At 38.0% G+C, this 18,977-nt stretch overlaps 1 protein-coding gene and 1 long non-coding RNA gene across 8 annotated transcripts in view; one reads left to right on the top strand and one right to left on the bottom strand.

Moving 5' to 3' along the window:
* The window catches only part of shisa6 (shisa family member 6), a 418,823-nt gene that overhangs the window by 116,594 nt on the left and 283,252 nt on the right, over window positions 1–18,977 (top strand). The window lies entirely within an intron of this gene.
* The window catches only part of LOC134297124 (uncharacterized), a 33,215-nt gene that overhangs the window by 11,904 nt on the left and 2,334 nt on the right, over window positions 1–18,977 (bottom strand). The window lies entirely within an intron of this gene.

An 18,977-nucleotide genomic window follows, 5' to 3' on the forward strand; every position in this document is an offset into this window, starting at 1 on the left:
TTTTTATTATCTAATATCCCTATTGGGAGTTTATCTATTTTATTTATTGGGAATATTTATCCAGCATTTCATAGAAGAGTTCATTGGACCCCCTGTAATTTCTTTTAAAACCTTACTATCTACCTTACCTTTCAGACACATTTATTGTCTTCTCGATTCTGGACCATCTTTTTTAATCATCCGGATCAAATTCTATCAGTCTTGTTACTTGACAGGCCTCAAAATGACTCTGTAAACTAGGGGCTCCCCCATCCTCCATTTTCTTCCAAGGAATGGAATACTGAGTTGGCTGTTGTACTTTGTTTGTCCCTACTTTCCATGTTTTAATTGAATCGTCCCATTTTTTCATTATTTTTACTAAGGATACTATATGGTAATATTTGAAACAAAAATAAGAATTTAGGGATATTTTTAGAGAGTCATTAAATGAAACTGTGGATTTTACTGTATTCATTTTAATATCCTCTATCTCATTTTCAGCAAAATCTGCAAGTTTTTTAAAAAATATCAGTATGAAAAGTAATGTTTTATTACATATTTTATCTGTATTTTTGAAAGTATTTTCTCATAAAATGCATGTTCTGTAAAGTAAATGTAATTTATGCTAACATATACATTTGAAATGCATTTTCTACATCATTGGAGTTGTGAACTGCCTCCCAAAATGCAAGATCCCAAGGATGACTGGATTCTAATCTAGCCCAGGAGGTGAAGTTCTAGTTAGTTCATATCAGCCTTTTGCACCAGAGAAATAATTCCTCAGCCATCACTAGTTTTACTCGGCCAGGGGCAGGAAAAGGGAGACCTTCCAAAACCTATTGCATGTAGTGTGATGTTTCAGTCTCAATAATCCATCTTTCAACCTCATCAAACAGGGTAAATTGAGCATCTTTAGACACTTTCACCTTGTTTAATGGATGGAGCCCTATGTTGGACATCACACAACATCGTATGACTTCTGGTGGAGGCCCCAACCCCAACTGGAGTGAAAGCATTGCTGGAAACTTCCCCAATGGGGAAAAACAGTAATGATTCCAACTGAGCCAGCATGGGGCCTCACCGGGAGGGCAACACTTTTCCCATGTGATGGGGAAAGCATCGCTGATAGAGAGCTGTGCATGGGGTGACAGATTCGCCCCAAAGCCCCCCCCCTTTCCCCCCCCCCCCCGAATGCCAGGAGAATGCCAAAGTAGAACACTTTGCCTGGCCTTTATTATGAAGCCCTTAGATACTTCTAAGGAAGTAGTAAGACAAAGATGTAATTCTTCCAAGAAGCAGTCATACAAGAATAAACAGAAGCCAACTCAAAGGTTTGGTATGCCGGTTTCACAGCACAAACCCACAAACAAATCTATGGTACCACATGTTGACCTCATTTTTAGCATAGCTTTTTCATATACGATTCCTTATTTAAAAACATTAATAAGGACTGAGAAATAAACTCAACATATTTGAAGAGGTTTCATAAATAAACAATAATGATAAAACTTTATTTGTATTCCGCCCTATCTCCCCGAGGGGACTCAGGGCGGATTCCAACATAAAATGGCAAACGTTCAATGCCTCCATAAACAAACAAATACTGACATACAAAACCCAGAGAAACCCCACATATAAAAATAACATTAAAACCTCACATCAATTTAAAGTCTAACATCAATAAATTAAACCTAACATCAATAAATTAAATTACGTGTAGTCAAACAAAATTATATTGTAAAAAATCCAAACAAGCATCCACATTAGTTTACAACAGCCAACTAGAGTTCACAGTGTGGGTCAAACACTGACCATTGGGCTGGCGTGGACTAGGAAGGTCCAAATACAATATAGTTCTCATCCAGGGCCTCTCTTTTTCTAAAATTTGGATGCATACTATGACATAACTAAGGAAAAGCCAAGGAGGAAATCCAGTAGCTAGCTTGTGACAATAAGCAGTCAAAAGGTTACTAGCTGTCCATTCGCCTCAATGTAATTCAACTACATATATCTGCCATTATTTTAAATTCTAGGAAGAACACCAGTATTGATGGGCTGAAAGTATTTTTTTCTCCTAGCAGCCAGCAAGACCAGGATTTTTCACTTCCCATTCCAAATATCCGTATTGTGTGTGTTTGTGCACCTGTGTGTGTCATAATTCTGAAAGAGGATTTTTTTGGTTCCCACTGATACTGTACATTTCATGAGGCAAAAAGGTGATTATTCCTATGGCGAACTATATTAAAACCATTTCCCTTCTGACCACCAGAATCACATTTACATTGACCAGCTAACAACTATATTTGGGAACATTTTAATGGATTTTGCATTTTTCTAGAACTTTAATCAGCCAGTCATTCTCTTTTCCATACAGTTCAGCCTAACTGAACCGTGCAAGCTGTTTAAAACCTGTTCCACAAATTGTTCTGGATCTAGTAATTGTAACTGATTTTTTGCAGAATCTCTTCTTCAACATGAATGGCCCAAACAGTTTCTTGAATGTAATCCAGTATGTTGTTTGTTCTACAAATAACATGCTTTAAAAATGCTGAACACTGAATTTAGTTCATTAGTCTAAAGCACATCAGAAAACCAAGCAGGACCTTGTAATTTTCCCCACCAGCCTCTTCATACTGAGAAAAAGTAGCCTGTGGGCCATTTCCTGCTGCTCTTTATTGATTTTTCAAGTGCATCAACATGTATTTTGTAAATGTTCTCTCAGCTTACTAAGTCATCTACACAACTTCAAAGAATGTATGTCCAAATTTCTTTATCATGCCTTACATTTATTATCATCCTGTTTATGTTCTTGTTTCAAAGAAAAACCCTTGGATAAAATATGTCAACATTAATGAATGAATGCATTTTATCGTTACGGTCACAGACCAAGAATGTAGAACTTTAAAACATTGGAAACAGTTTTTTAAAGTGTTAAGACCAAAAATTCCAACATTAAAAGCAGAAATCCATAATATGGAGCCAATCTACATGGCTTCATATGTGACACTTATAAAATCTGTGAATATGGGTAATAAAATGAGTAATTTAAAACTTTATCCACTAAAGTCATCCACAAACTGCTTCCTTATTTTTATAGCTGCCACAAAAAACTTAGCCACTCTATAAGTGATCGATGATGATGGGTCCCTATCCTCTATAAGATATTTTAGATAATATTCTTCATTTCTGCCAGGGATCTTCTATACAATGAGAGTAATAAAAACAGATCAAATATCCTTATAGAAATGGCATTGGAAAAGTTTCCATTCTCTCCATTAATGTCATTGTCTCTGGCAGTTTCCATTCTCTCCATTAATGTCATTGTTTCTATTGTATTGGTTTATATAATCCTGAATCAGTTATCATTTCCACAGGAGCACACATAATAGCACAGGAAAACTGGAGGTGTTAAGTAATGGAATTGTTACTAGGTTAATATTTTTGCCCTACATATAGTTTATCTACCCAGTTTAAATAGACATGTAAAGCATGTTATTACCGTGTTATTGTTCATATGTGGAGAATGTCAATTTGAATCTCCTTTGCTACATGTAGAATCTTGAATCTGAAAGTTTCCAATCACACAGAAAAAACAGTAAGCATTGCTTTTCACACTTGAAGAGAGTGATATAGGCTAACTTGCTCCCCACCCTAATACTCCTAAATCGTATACCAATGTCATTGTCAAGTTGGAATTAGGGGGCCATTCATTCTGGTACGTTGTGAGAAAAGGCAATGATGTAAACCCAATTGTGATTCCAACTAAAGTAGATTCACATGGAACTTCCATAAAACAGCCAAGGCCGCACTGATCCAGTGATACTACTTTAGTTAGGACTAATACCAGTAATTGAATTTCGACCAAGCAGTCTGCCAAGCAATCTGAGATATAAAGAGGTTGTTCAATTGGTACCCTGCCTTTACCTTTCTATACCAAGCCAACTGGAAAGTAGGCATTTTATATTTTAACAGGTGGTAATTGAAAGTGGTAGTTCCAGGTTAATTACAGTATGTGAGTAATTGTGCTCCCGTGTCTTCCTCCAGTTTACTCTCCCTGTTTATTGCTGATTAGACTAGGGGACAATCTGCATTTACTCAATAGGAGCACATGTATTTGTGCATTTCTGTTGACTTGAAAGTATGATCACAGAATACAATGCTACGTAGCCATGTAGTAGTGTTAAAGCTTATTTATACTTGAATGAGTGTCTGTCGTATAAAAAGTACTGTAGTGCACTCTTGACTTCATTAGAAGTAAGGTATAATGGTTTTAGCCCTGCAGACATGTCTGGGTATTCCTGACGTCTGTTTTATAGGGAAGCAGGCAGTTAACCTTTCCTAACCGTACTGGTTGGGATCAAATGTAATCACAATTACCAGTCATATGTTTACTTAAGCAGTTGCTTCATGTTTAGCCACCAAATATAAAGAAATTGGCATTTGTTGCTGTGCCGTTCGCCAGACAATAAAAAAACTATAAAGCTGAAACGTGCCGTCCTTTATCCGGGCGAACTGCAAATCCCTATAAGCTGTCCTAAAAATATTGAACGACTGAGTCTGGAAAACTTCAAAAAAAGGATGTTTATTCATACAAGGTTGTAAACCTGGCACAGATCTTAAAGTTACAGAAAATGAAACAAATTTCTATAGGTTTTAGTTGCGGAATTATCCCTGGTTCCAGAAGGCAAAGGTGATTATAAAACCACTATACCCTAATCACGCTGTCTATATTAGAAGGAGAAACTCTTTCCTTCCCTATCTTTACAGCAAAGATTAGTTATAGAAGGGACGGAATAACCCTGCTCCTCTAACTAGATTTCCTATTCCAGATCAGTATAATTCAATACTTATCTAATTTGGATAGGCTTAGATTGGCCTGGTTTTGAGGATGATTTGTCCCAGTTAGCTTGCACAGCTGCAGCACGTTGGAAGACTATAGCCAAAATGAGGCTCCAAAATGGAGACTAGACCCTGGTAAAAAAGGGCGGTCCTAAGATGTTGTACTCTTTGACCAATCATTGCAAAGAAAACTGCAGCCAGCTCTTGCAGACTCCAAGCCACTTTTCCTGGGCTTTTGCAGCCAGAGGCTGAAACAAAATGTAAGGCAAACCATCGTCCTGGGGGACGGAACAGTTGCCCTATTCCAATGAAGACCATAATGAGTGCTTCTAAATAGGTTTTCAGCAATCAAAAGAAATTTGTCTTTTCCTTCTTAATGAGTTTTCTGTAGAAAGGAGAAAAAAGTGATGGTAGACAATATTGTTAGAACCCATGCATGAGAAAACTAATTTCACAGTAGAAGCCCAATTGGAAAACAGAAAATGTGTCACAAGCAAAAGGCAAATTCTTTTCAGAGTAGTAAGTAAACAATGCTATATGTTTCAAGTAAATACAAAACTTCTCCCTTGTTGCTACCAGTTTGAAAGCATGAGAATTTCCTTCTAGCTCCATGTTTTGTCATTATATTAGATTGTAGAGTTTAAGCAAATTTTGCCCCTGACTGTGGGAGTGCCTGATATTCCAGAGACTTGAGGGGAGATATCTTCCAGATCTTTCTGCACTGTAAATGAGTCATCAGAAAAGAAACTGAAGTGGCCATTTCAACTAGTAATCTGAAATATCCAGCATTCAGGCTGATGTTGTCACAGCAGGAATGATCATACCAACCTTCACAGTAAAGATGGAATTTATTCACAAAAGCTGTAATCATGACAAAACATGTTCATACCTGCACAGATGGGATTTGTATTATTCATATCCTTTCCTCAATAGTAGCTCCATGCCTCCAGCAGATTTCTTTATGACTGTATTTGATATTGTGGCAACACCAAGGTGCCCCACTTAGGATATGTACTCCGCTTTTCCAAGAAAATGTAAACATACTGTACATTGAAAAATTCCTGCCTCTCCTCTCCAAGGCTGCAAGCTGAGAATCACCTGTAGTAACCAGAAGTTGTTTCACTATGTGGAAATTGAATACAATACAACCCTTAGACCTACCATGGAAACAGGAAACCATGGATAATTGTAAATCCTTTTAAAATGAATAACTTATACCAAAAATTAATATAGTACTTTCTAGGTCTTCCAGCATGGCTTTATGGTAATTTCCAACAGAAGGATACTACTGAATCATGCTAGTGGATCTAGGCTATTCCCAGAGATGACATAGTTTCTTGGATGCAGGTAGGTGAAACTGTGGGTACCAGTCTGCAGGTATGGAGGTCATAGTATATAGATTCATGCTTCAGCAGCCACTTCCTTTTATCTTAACTAGCATTCTGGTTCCATCTCATAATAGATTAACCTGCTTGCAGGGATTCAAGATCTGCTGTGTGGCCAAGAAGCCTACAGTATCCAGAAAGCTTTTAGTCCTTCTCAGAACACTTTTCTACATATGTCTAGAGCTGTCATAGCCCCTGAGAACTCATCTATGGTGTGCCATATGTGAGATCAGCGGTCAGCTCTGTCCTCAAACAATTACATGAAAAGGTTGAAAAAAAGTCAAGTTTTGTGTAGTTTGACTTTTGCCCTGTCATCATACTAAAAACAAGGTTTCTCAGACTAAAAGCATGAACATTTGACACCTTTCCTGACACCTCCAAGTTTCCTAGTCAGTCAATTATCAAATTTCAGGAACTGAGATTAGGCACCTGCATTGTTGAAGTTGGAGACTGGCAAGTTTCTTGAGTCATTTTGTATCTAAGGAATTGGTTGAGATCTGTCTCAACTGTCTAACCACTAGTTTCTATAACAGCTGCCTATTATTCACTTGCCCACAGTGCAGTTTGGAGACATCAACCAGGGAGCTCACAAATTACTGTGCTGGAAGGAAAGAGCGCGAGAAAGGCAGCAGTCTTTTTGGAGCATTGACAACTCCTTTTTACTTTGCAGAGATGCTTTTCTATTCATTTAATTCATTTAAATTCTCTTTCTCTAAATTGGGACAAATTCTTCTTGGGGGATGTTCAGACGATGCACAAAATGTCTTACCCCCACTGATGTTTAAAAAAAGAGAGCGCCTTTGATGGTCACTTTCTTTGAAACTTGCCATGCTCTTAATGACCCACAAATAAGTAAAGGCTGGTCATCGAGTTGTATTGTTCAAAATGTTCCATGATTTATGGGGATTATTTGCTATATCACAAAATTTTGTCTGAATCTCAGTTAAATCCCTTTAAATCAACACCATTCAATTGCACATTTCCTGATTTCTATAATCTGAGATTTGCATGTGTCAGTTGTTAATTGTCTGCTTGTAAACTCACAGAGCTCCATTTCTGTTGGTGATGCCTCTTCATTGGTACTTAAGGTAACTCCAGTGATACTGTGGTTTGCATATTCATATATTTGGTAGTGTATCTTCAGTGGTACAGTGAGTGTGATGAAAAAATGGGTTTATCCACTAGAACCAATATAGACAGGCCATTTGGTAGAAATACAGAAGGCCCTTGGTATCTGATGGTTTTTGTTCCAGGATTCCCATGGATTCCAAATTAATGGATACTAGAGCCTCATCTGGAGAGAAGGCTTGTTCACAGATAATATTCCACATGGACATAGTCTGTGTATACGTGTATATACATTTCTTCTTTACACAATGATTACTCTCCACACACAACATTCAACATATGTAAACTGCTTGTTTTTACACTGGCACAATTCTCCACATGGAATGGGATGCATGTGTGTTCAAATTGTTACTTCTGGATTTACATTGCTGTTCAAGTATTCATTATTAACATGAAGTTAAAAATCAGGTAAAAGGATAGTACGGGAATGCCTGGCTACTCTAAAAAAATGCAAGTCTTTTAGAGCCAGACAAATTACATCCACAGATATTAAAAGAACTGGCAAAAGTAATCTGATAATATTCTGGCAATCATCTTTGAAAATTCCTGGAGAACAGAAAAAGTCCTATTAGACTGGAGGAGGGCAAATGTTGCTCCCATTATCAAAGGGGAGGGGGAGGAGGAACCAAACAGCTACCACCCAGTCAGCCTGACATCAGTGCCAGGAAAGATTCTAGAGCAGATCATTAAACACTACCTGTAAGCACTTAGAAAAGAATGTCATGCTCATTAAATGACAACATGGGTTTTTCAAAAACAAGTCATGCCAGACTAACTTTCTGTCCTTTTTTCATAGAGTTATAAGCTTGGTAAATGGAAGAAATGTTGTGGATTTAGTATATATTGATTTAAGTAAGGTCTTTGACAAAGCACTCCATGATATTCCTGCAGATATGTGAGTAAAATGTACTAGACCAGGGCTTCTTAAATTTTTCCACTTGCGACTCCTTTCCGCTCGAGAATTTTTTATATGACCCCAAGTGTATAGAGGTGTGTGTGTGTGTGTGTGTGTGTATGTATATATATATATATATATATATATATATATATATATATATATCTCATCAGTATAAAAATCAAACATTTACTGATTACAAATCAGCATTTGCAAGACATGGTACACAGGATGATACTCCTTTTTATGAAGTACAGCTGAAGCATCTACTGCAGAGTCCATTGTAAACATCAAACATCAGATTCATGTAAATGTCTAAAACAGATTCAGACATTTAGAAAACTTTAACTATTGCCAATTTTTGGGGAGCAGATAATGATAATGCTACATGGATTTGGAATTGGTTGCCCAAAGGGTACTTACCAATGGCTTCTCTTCATGCTGGAGAGAAATCACTAGAGGGTGCCATAGTGTTCTGTCCAGGGCCCAGTTCTTTTCAACATATTTATCAGTGACTTGGACAATGGAATAGAAGACATGCTTTTAAAAACTGCAGATCATACCAAATTAGGAGAATTAGGTAATACTCCAAAAGACAGGATTAGAATCCAAAATGACTAATAAATTGGAGAGCTAGACCAAAAGTAACAAAATAAATTGCAACAGGGAGAAATGTAAGGTACAACAGTTAGGAAGAAATGAAATGCACACATATAGGATGGGTGAGACCAGGTTTGAAAACACTATATGTGAAAGGAATCTAGGAGTCCTAGTAGACCACATGCTGAACATGTGACGCAGCACCTAAAAAGCCAATACAATTCTAGACTGCATCGATGGGAGCATAGTGTCTAATCCAAAGAAATTAATAACCCCACTTTATTCTGTTTTGGTCAGATCTTCATCCAGTTCTGGGTACCACAATTTCAAGAAGGATATTGACGAGCTGGTGCCCTAAGAGGAGTGCCTTAGGGAGCTGGATATGTTTAGCTTGGAAAAGAGAACATAATGATCATGTTTAAATATTTGAAAGGATGTTTATATTAAGGAAAGAAAAAGCTTGATTTCTGCTGCTTCAGATGCTAAGGACACTTTAAACTGACACATAATGTGAGACTGATCAGGCATCTGGGTATTCTTATAGAGACCTCCCTGAGCTGCCTCGGAGGTGGCAGGGAGTCCCTACTGCCTAGCCACACCGTTCGGCACCATTGAGCAAACAACCTAGGACTCCCCCATGCTTCAACCCCCATATCATGGTTGGGGACACCTATCTTCTCTTCGGCACTCTGGATGACATCAGCCAGAGCACTCATGTTCTAAGGGAGCTTGGAATGAGGAACTTCCCCCTCCCCCTTTCCACCTCCTCTCTCCCCCCCCTCCATTGCTGCTCAAGATATAGGGGGGACAGTGACAACAGGACTGCCATCCCATTTTTGCCTGGGCTGGCAATCAAAACAGTTGCAGCTGGTTCTGGTTAGGAACTGGCCTAGATGTCTTGGTAACCCCCTGGGTCAGGATTTGGTTTTTACCCCAACTTAGCTTAATCTAAGAAAGACTGTTTTGAGATGGCACTGAGTTCAGCCAGATCACTGCACCATTTCGTCACCACAGGACTGATCCGATCACACACTGACTTAAGTGATCACTGTAGAAGAGCCCTAACAGAGTAACAGATTCAAACTACAGGAAAAGAGATTCCACCTAAACATTAGAAAAAACTTCCTACGTGGAATATGCTTCCTCAAAGTGCAGTGTTTTTTCCTCCTCTGGGGTTTTTATGGATTATGGATTGCCATCGTCAGGAGTGATTTGGTTGTGCATAATAAGGGGTTAGACTGGATGGCCATAGCAAGCAACCAAAACTCATGAACTAATGAAGCATCCAACACAGAGGGCGCTCTCTCATGCACAAACTTCAAACAACATTTGTTCCACAAGAGCAGGTGGAAGTGATGACTTCATGTAATAATTTCCTCAGATAAACAAGGTGTTTGCACCAGTCCACCAAGGAGAACATCACCTACAAGTGCAGCATTCGAACAATTAAGGAAATACTAAGAGGGCAGCTAGTTCTAATGTTTAAGACTTGGTAACTTGATTTTTAATTTGGCAAACATACTTGCAGTGATGGAAAGCCCATATCATGCTATTCATTCCTGGACCTGAATGGGAAAATATACTCCTGTTCTAAGGAGGTTTTTTTTGTCAGTCTGCTAGGCTTGAGGCCACAGTTTGCAGCAGACAGTGAAGTGTCAAGTGTCAAAATATCCAGTAAAAGTATGCATGAAGAAGCAGGAAGGGAGTGCCAAAGTATTATACTCTAGAGATTCAGTGGCTGCAGGGTCTTTTACACAACTTCAGGGCAGCTGGAAGCAGTGTTGACACATTGGAGACCTCTATGTGCAGTGTTAGTTACGTTTTAAATGCATAACTTTTCCTGGTCAAGGTAGCTGTGTGCTGTTCCCACTATAAGCATGCAGCCCAATTTAAAGGAAGCCCAGTTTTTTCATTGTGGATTTCCCAGTCATAACAACAGGTGCATTTACATTGCAGAATTAATGCAGTTTGGCTCAATGCTGTGGAATCCTAGAATTTGTAATTTGGTGAGTCAGCAGGACTCTTAGGCAGAGAAAGCTAAAGACCTTGTAAAGTGGGGTTAAACTGCATTAATTCTACAGTATAAATGTACCAAGTCTCAGTGTAAGCGGCCAAAAAGTAATCCTACCTGCTTCGGAAATGACCCTCTTTTTCTTTTTGGGAATTGAAGGAGTCAAAGAATGTCTCTAAATCACCTGTGTAGATAGGAGCACCATAGAAAAGACAGCTTGAAGCATAGAGCAACTGGACTTCTTTCACTTAATTTTGACATTCTTATGCAAAACATAAATTAATTAATTAATTGATTGATTGATTTAGAGCAGTAGTTCTCAACTTGTGGGTCCCCAAATGTTTTGGCCTTCAACTCCCAAAAATCCTAACAGCTGGTAAACTGGCTGGGATTCCTGGGAGTTGAGGCCAAAACACCTGGGGACACACAAGTTGAGAACCACTGATTTAGAGTATTATGTAATTTGACAGTTCCCTGCCTTCAGGCTCACAATCTAAATGTAAAACATTTAGGAGGGGTGGTAGTGGGGTCCACAAAGTGGTCTGACTACCATCATAGGCACGTTGTTGAGAACCCCAAACAGTGCCTTCGCTCTGGTGGCTCCCAGATTGTGGAATTCCTACCTAGAGGAGGTTTGGTTGGCCCTCTCTGTCCTTGACTTTTGCCAAGAGGCTAAGGCCAATTTATTTAGGCAGGCTTTGGCTGAAACATTGTGTAGCAGAGGGGTGGTGCAAAGGGTCAGTTTTTTATATTGTTGTATTCTTTTTTAATTGTCCCATTTTGTAATTATTTTAAAACTTACATATAATGTTTTAACTATATTTTTGTTTAAATGCTGTAGGTCTTTCATAAAGAGTTAGGCAGGCTATAAAGCAGATACAAAGCAAGCAAATGCTTTTCTAGCCCTCAGAGGCCAGAACAATGACAAGCCCAAATTGAGTTGGACAAGGGATCCATTTTTTAAAATGGGATTATTATGTACCCTTATAAATATAAAGCCCCTAGCTGAGATATATATATATACATATATTTCTAAACGGAAACAGAACCAGGAGATATTATTCCCTCAGTCCTATCTCACACCAAATATAGTCACATTACACATTACATTCTGTACCTCTTTTACCTGGAAACAAGGTTTCCCTCTCTTCAAGCTGTAGAGGGAGACAGCTTATTGCACTTGAATTTGAAGGTGACCCATTTTTGTAACATTTTGTTTGGTGCCAATAGAGGCAGTTTCTTGACAATATTTTGACTTCTCTTTCAAGTGCACATGCAAGAATTTTTCCAAGGGTTTTAACCATTGTTGTTCCATAGTAGAAGACTTTAAAGTTTATAGGAGTGTCAGGAAACAGAACTTGAAGTAACTTGGTGTGAATAACGAATTACTTGTAAGTAATTCCCCTTTGGACTAAAAGAAATACAACTGCATCACATTATAATTCTACCTTTGCTGTTGTGTGCCTTGAAGTAATTCCTGAAAAGGAATGTCACTCTTTGGTTTCTTGGCAAGATTTGTCCAGAGAGGATTTTCTTTTTCCTCTAAGAATAATGTAACTCATAGACTCATAGAATCATAAGAGTTAGAAGACACCTTAGGCCATGTAGTCCAACCCTCTGCCATAAAGGAAAAGTACAATCAAATTACCCCCAACAGATGACTATCCAGCTTCTATTTAAAAGCCTCCAAGGAGGAAGCTTCCACCACACTCCGAGGCAGAGAGTTCCACTGCCGAACATCAGGAAGTTCTTCCTAATGTTCAAGTGGACTCACTCAAGGTCACCCTGTGGCTTTCCAAAGCTGAATGGGGAGTCAACCCTTGGTTTCCAGACACATAGTCCAATGCTAAAACAATTACATTATGCTAATTCTAACTGTAACTTTCACTTACATTCATAGTTACACTAGGTACTGTATTTGAAAAGGAATCTCACTTGAATCGAGTGCATCTTACTGCTATGCCTTGCTCTGCTGCCTTGTGCTCTGCTGGAAGCAACAAAAGGGTAAATAAAAGATAGGTGTGTTGTCGAAGGCTTTCATGGCCTCACAACCTCTGAGGATGCCTGCCATAGATGTGGGCGAAATGTCAGGAGAGAATATTTCTGGAACATGGCCATACAGCCCGGAATACATACAACAACCCAAAAGATAGATGTATTTTGTGCTAGAGGCAGGTAGTGTATATCATCCTCCTTTTAAAACTAGTGTGAAGGATATGTATTAGTTGCTTCTGAGAAATAAGCAAGACTTGTTCTTTAAAACTAGAATTCCTCACAGTAACTTAACTATTGTGTGTTTATCTCTTGGAACTATAAACAAGTATCTTAACTAAATACAGTACTTTAAAAACTTGACAGGTTGTGGTTGAAATATTTTTCCAGTTCTGAGACATGTCATTGAGAATGTGAAATAAATAATAAATAAATACATGAAGGAATGCATAAATAAATAAACAAATAGTTGTGGCTATACACACTTCACTGAAAATTAGTTGTATATTTCTAAAAGTATTTTTTAAAATTTCATTCAGTTCCATTTAATAAGAATGATAAAGATCATGTCTCTCCAGATGTGCTTTCTGTCTCTTCTGCTGTATTGCCCCTGGGGCCAATATCCCTAGTTATTACTGCTTATGTCCTTCCTAGGAGTTCTCCCCCCACTAGCCTTTGCACAAATCTCTCGGGGAGTTGAACTGTAACATGAGCCGGGATGAACATATCTCTCTTCGCCATGTTGAAACCCTGTATTGGAGTGATTGTAGCAAAACAGTTTAGACTATTATTGTGGTCTTATGACTCGTCACAAATGACCTTCCATTCTCACGTTCTTTTCAATCTAGATTGGAGCGTGTATGGCTCCAAAGAAATGTCTATGGATGAAATGTGGGTAGTTTTTCTTCCATGCTACTTTAAATATACTGCTATTTGTCCACATTATTCTGAGTCTGATGGGCATTAGTCAGTCTTTAGTAACCTCTGTTTCAGTATTTGAAAGTCACCTTGCTTCCTACTCTTTCAGGAGATAAACATTCCTGCTGCCTTTGTCCTGTCCATATGCAGTCTAAATCCTTCAGCATCTTTATTGCTTCTTTCAAAATTCTTACCAGTTTCAGTGCAACCTGCTCAAAATATGATAATCATAATTGGACACAATATTCAAGGATTTGCTTTTGTTGTTGTTCCAATGTTGTGCTATTGATTCTGGATTCAGGCTATGATGCAATGTAATCCCCAAAGTCTTCTTGGGGATGGTAGAGGCTGGCTAATTTTCATTTTTTTCTGTAGTTAGTTATACATTTGGTTTTTTTTTTTCTCGTGTCTAATACTATGCTATTTGTCATTCTTTAATTGCATTTTATGCCATGTAACCCAGTTGCTCCAATGTCATTTTGAATGATAATCCTGTCCTCTGTCGTGCTTGCAATTCCTCATATTTCATGCACATTGAATGAATATAATCGCCGCTTCTTCATCCAAGTTATTAATGAAAATGTTAAATAGCCTTGGATTCATGACAAACATCTGTAGAAACCATCTTTTATGGAAATTGTTTTTTAACATAACATAGTCTTATTTAAAAGATGGGGAAACAATTTCTATGCAAACAGCATGGTATGGCCCAGATCTGCTTTTGAATATCTCTCTCTGTTCCTTCAGATCTGACCTGACCATTTCCTAAGACAAGACCTGCATTCCCTCCTCCCTTCCTTCTCCTAACGCTATCTTAACCAGGTGCTCTGCTTTACAGAGGACAGCCCTTTCATTTCAAAGTGTCCTCTCTTTGATGGATTTTCCAGCCCAAGTCCAGTTTCAAGATAAATAACTATAAGAAATAAGCACATCAGAAACGTTGACTTTGTCTGTCCACAGACAGCATTTGGATATAAGGTGTGTTCCTACTGTTATGACATAACATTGTTACTTTATTGTAATTAGAGTACCGTATATACTCGAAGATAAGCCGAGTTTTTCAGTCCTCATTTATGAGCTGAAAAAGCCTTCCCCGGCTTATAATCGGGTTAAGGTCAAGCCAGGCAGCGGAGCCTGGAGACTACAGTATGTTTTCTTTTCCAAAACCTCCCTTCTCCGTTTCTCCTCCCAGGCTGGAGTTATCTTATTTTTTAAGAGAGAGACAATAAGAGAATGTTTCCACAAGTGAAAGGAGAGTGAGTGAGAGCCTCTTACAAGCCAGGAAGAAGAGAAAGATTGCATGGGTGCAAGGGGAAGAAAAAGAGAGACTCTTGCAAATTTGCAGGATTTATTATTATTATTACTATTATTGCAAGAACATTTGAGTCAATAGGGAGGGAAGGAGGGAAAGAAGAGCAACAGAAGGTGTGTATTTCTTTTTATTCCTAAGGAAACAAAAATGGGGTGGGTTTTTTGGGAGAGGCAGGGAAGTTTTAAAAAGCCTTTTCTGGCTACTTTTAGAGTTTGAAAAGGGATAAATAAAAGAGGCGGGAAAGGGGAGGAGAAAAGAGGCCAAAGTTGTTTTTAGGGGGGGGGGGTTGCTTGCATTTCTTCCTTGGGCAAATGCATGCCCCAAAGCTTGTAAATAATATATAGATTTCCCCCTACAAATACATTAATTTAATATATGAATTTCCCCCTCATATGTTTGCAGGTTTTTGCAAATCCTATATACATATAGATATCTAGAGATTTCCATGTACCTGTATATCTGTACCTATATGTATACATTAATTTTATATATGAATTTCCCCTCACATGTTTGCAAGTCTCTGCAAGTCCTTTAAAGATATAATTCTCTATAGAGCAATGTCTAGATAGATAGATATTAATATAGATATAGGCCTTTTAAATATGCACACACAGGGAGATGTCTAGATAGATGTAAACATAGATAAATGGGACTTGCAAATATTGCAGGAGGGAAATGCACATATATAAAGAGAGGATTTGCAAACTTTTCAGGGAGGAAATGCAAATGTGAAATGAGTATATATAATTATAGAGCTATATCTAGCTCTGCATTGATTATATAGGCATTGAATGTTTGCCTGTTACTATGTTGGAAGCCCGCCTGAGTCCCCATGGGGAGATAGATAGAGCAGGATACAAATGAAGTTGTTGTTATTTTTGATGATGTTGATGATAATGATGATGATTATTATAAAGTTATTGTTGATACCATATTGTTTTTGTTGACCCTACTAATGCACTTACAGAGTTAGCTTACTGTTTTTCTTTGAAATACGGTAAATATTAAAAAAAACCATTTATCCCACTTATGCCTCAGTTAATGTAATTTTATTGGTATCTATTTTTATTTTAAAATTTACAAGTAGCTGCTGCATTTCCCACCCTCGGCTTATACTCGAGTCAATAAGTTTTCCCAGTTTTTTGTGGTAAAATTAGGTGCCTTGGCTTATATTCAGGTCAGCTTATACTTGAGTATATACGGTAATAATGTGTTTATCTGTGTGTCATTTTTTGTTGTGTGCCCTCAAACGGTTTATGATGAATAGCAACCCTATCATAAGATTTTCTTGGCAGTATCTGACCAGAAGAAGTTTGCTTTTGCCCTCCTTTGAGGCTGGGAGGATTTGACTTGTCCAGAGTAATCCAGTCAGTTTCCATGACCAAGCAGGGATTTGAATCGTGTTCCTCAGAGTTCTAGTACAACATGAAAACCATGCTTTAAATGCGATTTCCTGCTTCTTGGCAGGGGGTTGGACTGGATGGCCCATGAGGTCTCTTCCAACTTACTATTCTATGATACTATGATTCTATGATTATACCGTCCTGGTAGTAGAAAATGTATCAATTTTCTGCAAATTTGCCACAACTGTCATCTCTTTTCTTGATGCTACATTTCCTGTTTTTGGCACTGCATAATCAACCTAATGGAACTACAAAAGGTTATTGTATAATTAATTTGTTGCTTCTTTGTAAACAGCACAGAAGTAATTTCTGTTACAACAGATTAACATGATGGTATTTATAAAAACATTTACTGAAATTTAGACTGATGATTGGTGCATTTTTGTTTTATCTTCGAGAAAGCTTCTTGACCCTCGACCTCTGCTCAGGAGGACATTATTTCCTACTACCACCCATGCAAGACTCTCTTGCCATTTATTACTAGGGAAGGTTCATTTTGTTCAAGTGCATTTTTATTTCAGATCATGCAAAGGAGCATTAGCTTGCTATAGAGTTATGGAGGTATATTTTGAACTGTTGATAATGCACTAAAATAATTTTAAATAATCAAGTATAGACAATTGCAAATTGAATGAATGCAGGAGACAAGCCTGACTCTTCTGTAATGAGTAAAGATGGATGGATTGGATAAATCTTAGACTCTAGTCTTCTAGGAGGAGGCTACAATATTACAAGTATTCTCGTGAAATGTTGGAATCGATGAATGGGATGGAAGCCCTATTCTATTTTCTCCTCCCTGTCAATGCTGATCCCAGCCACTGAGAATCAAATCTTCCTGGTTAGTATAGACTTGCTTTAAATTATGTTTATTGTATTATTCTGGAGTATGATGGGATGTCGAAAGAGTGGAAAGAACAGGAGGTTTCAGAGGGAATTTTGGAAACTGGTTTTAAGAGCTTGACATTATATTTGAGAAAGAGGTTTTCATATAGGCAAATGAATTATTTGTTCACAAAGTGAAAGCACTAGGCAGTGCAGCCTATATGAGCAGAGGAACAAGGGGAACCCGCAAAGAAGCATTGTAGCGTGCACTAACCAGCCTGGAACAGGATACTTTAAATGGTTTGGAGTATATTCACTTAAAAAAAAATTCTGACATACTGTAATTCTATGTTCAGGTATAGAGAGTACTACAGAGTTAAGGTTAAGATTGATAGTTTGTTTTTTAATATTTTGGCACCCATGACTCTGACCCAACTCTAAGGCATACTATTGGTGCCTCACGCAGACTAATTCTCCGCCTCTCCTCTGTTTCATTCAGTTCATTGGTCCTGAATCACTAGATTTAATTATTAGAATCACACACTGTGAGCTTCCAGATGGATATCTCCTAACTTGAGCAATCAAGAGACATTCATCAACAGACTGTCTGTGCTAAGGGAACCATAGAAGCAACAATGGGCAGACAGAGGCAGGTACAAATGGAAGATGATGACATCCAGGCTTCCTCAGAATTTTGTGAATAAGACAGGATGATTGCACCTTGGGTGGGATGATGCACTCTATATGCTCTATTTAGACCCTTTGGGTTTTTCCCTTTTCCAGAAAATGTGCATGAAAATTTAAGGTTTTCAGCCTCAAAGAATAAAATGTAGGTCTTCCTGTCTGGCATTCAGTACAAACCCAGAATTTTCTCTAAACACTGAGAGCTGTTCCTTGGGATTTTAAAAAATCTCTTTGATATTCTTTAGGACCTGGAACCTCAGAAGGACATTAGAAGATATTATTCACTTTACATTTTCAGACATGTATATACTACTACTGTATATACATACAAACTATCTTATTTCTGGATGGTCCCATTTCTTTTCCACATTCAGAGGCTTTTGACCATGCAAATGTTCTTTTAGGGAAGATTAGATGAAATGTTAATACTTTCTAATGTATTGAGTGCAAGCAGTTTAGCCACAGTACATACAGTATCCTATAAATATACAAGTACCAACAGACAAGTACATTACATTGGCAAATTAATACAGTAAATTAAAAAAAAACCACAGAAAATGTATATCTGCTTATTGCAGAAATCTATATATATAAAAGAGTGATGGCATCAGGGCAGCGGACAAAACAACAAAACTACAGGCCCCCCAACCTCAAAATTTGACAACACAACCCATCATTCACGGCTCTAGGTTGATATAACAAAAAGAAAAGAAAAATAAAGTCCTAATTACAGGGAGAGGAATAATAGTTTTTATCCAATTGCTGCCAATTTGAAGGCTAAGCTCCGCCCACTTGGTCTCTTAGCAACCTCCTCAGCCCAGGGGACAGGCACAGTTAGGCCTCACTTAGGCCTCTTCCACAGATTATCAGATTTTAACTGGATTATATGGAAGTGTAGACTCAAGGCCCTTCCACACAGCTATATAATCCATCTTATATTATCTGCTTTGAACTGGATTATCTTGACTCCACACTCCATATAATCCACTTCAGTGTGCATACTAAACAT

The sequence above is a fragment of the Anolis carolinensis genome, chromosome 2, assembly GCF_035594765.1.
Source record: "Anolis carolinensis isolate JA03-04 chromosome 2, rAnoCar3.1.pri, whole genome shotgun sequence".
Lineage (NCBI taxonomy): Eukaryota > Metazoa > Chordata > Lepidosauria > Squamata > Dactyloidae > Anolis > Anolis carolinensis.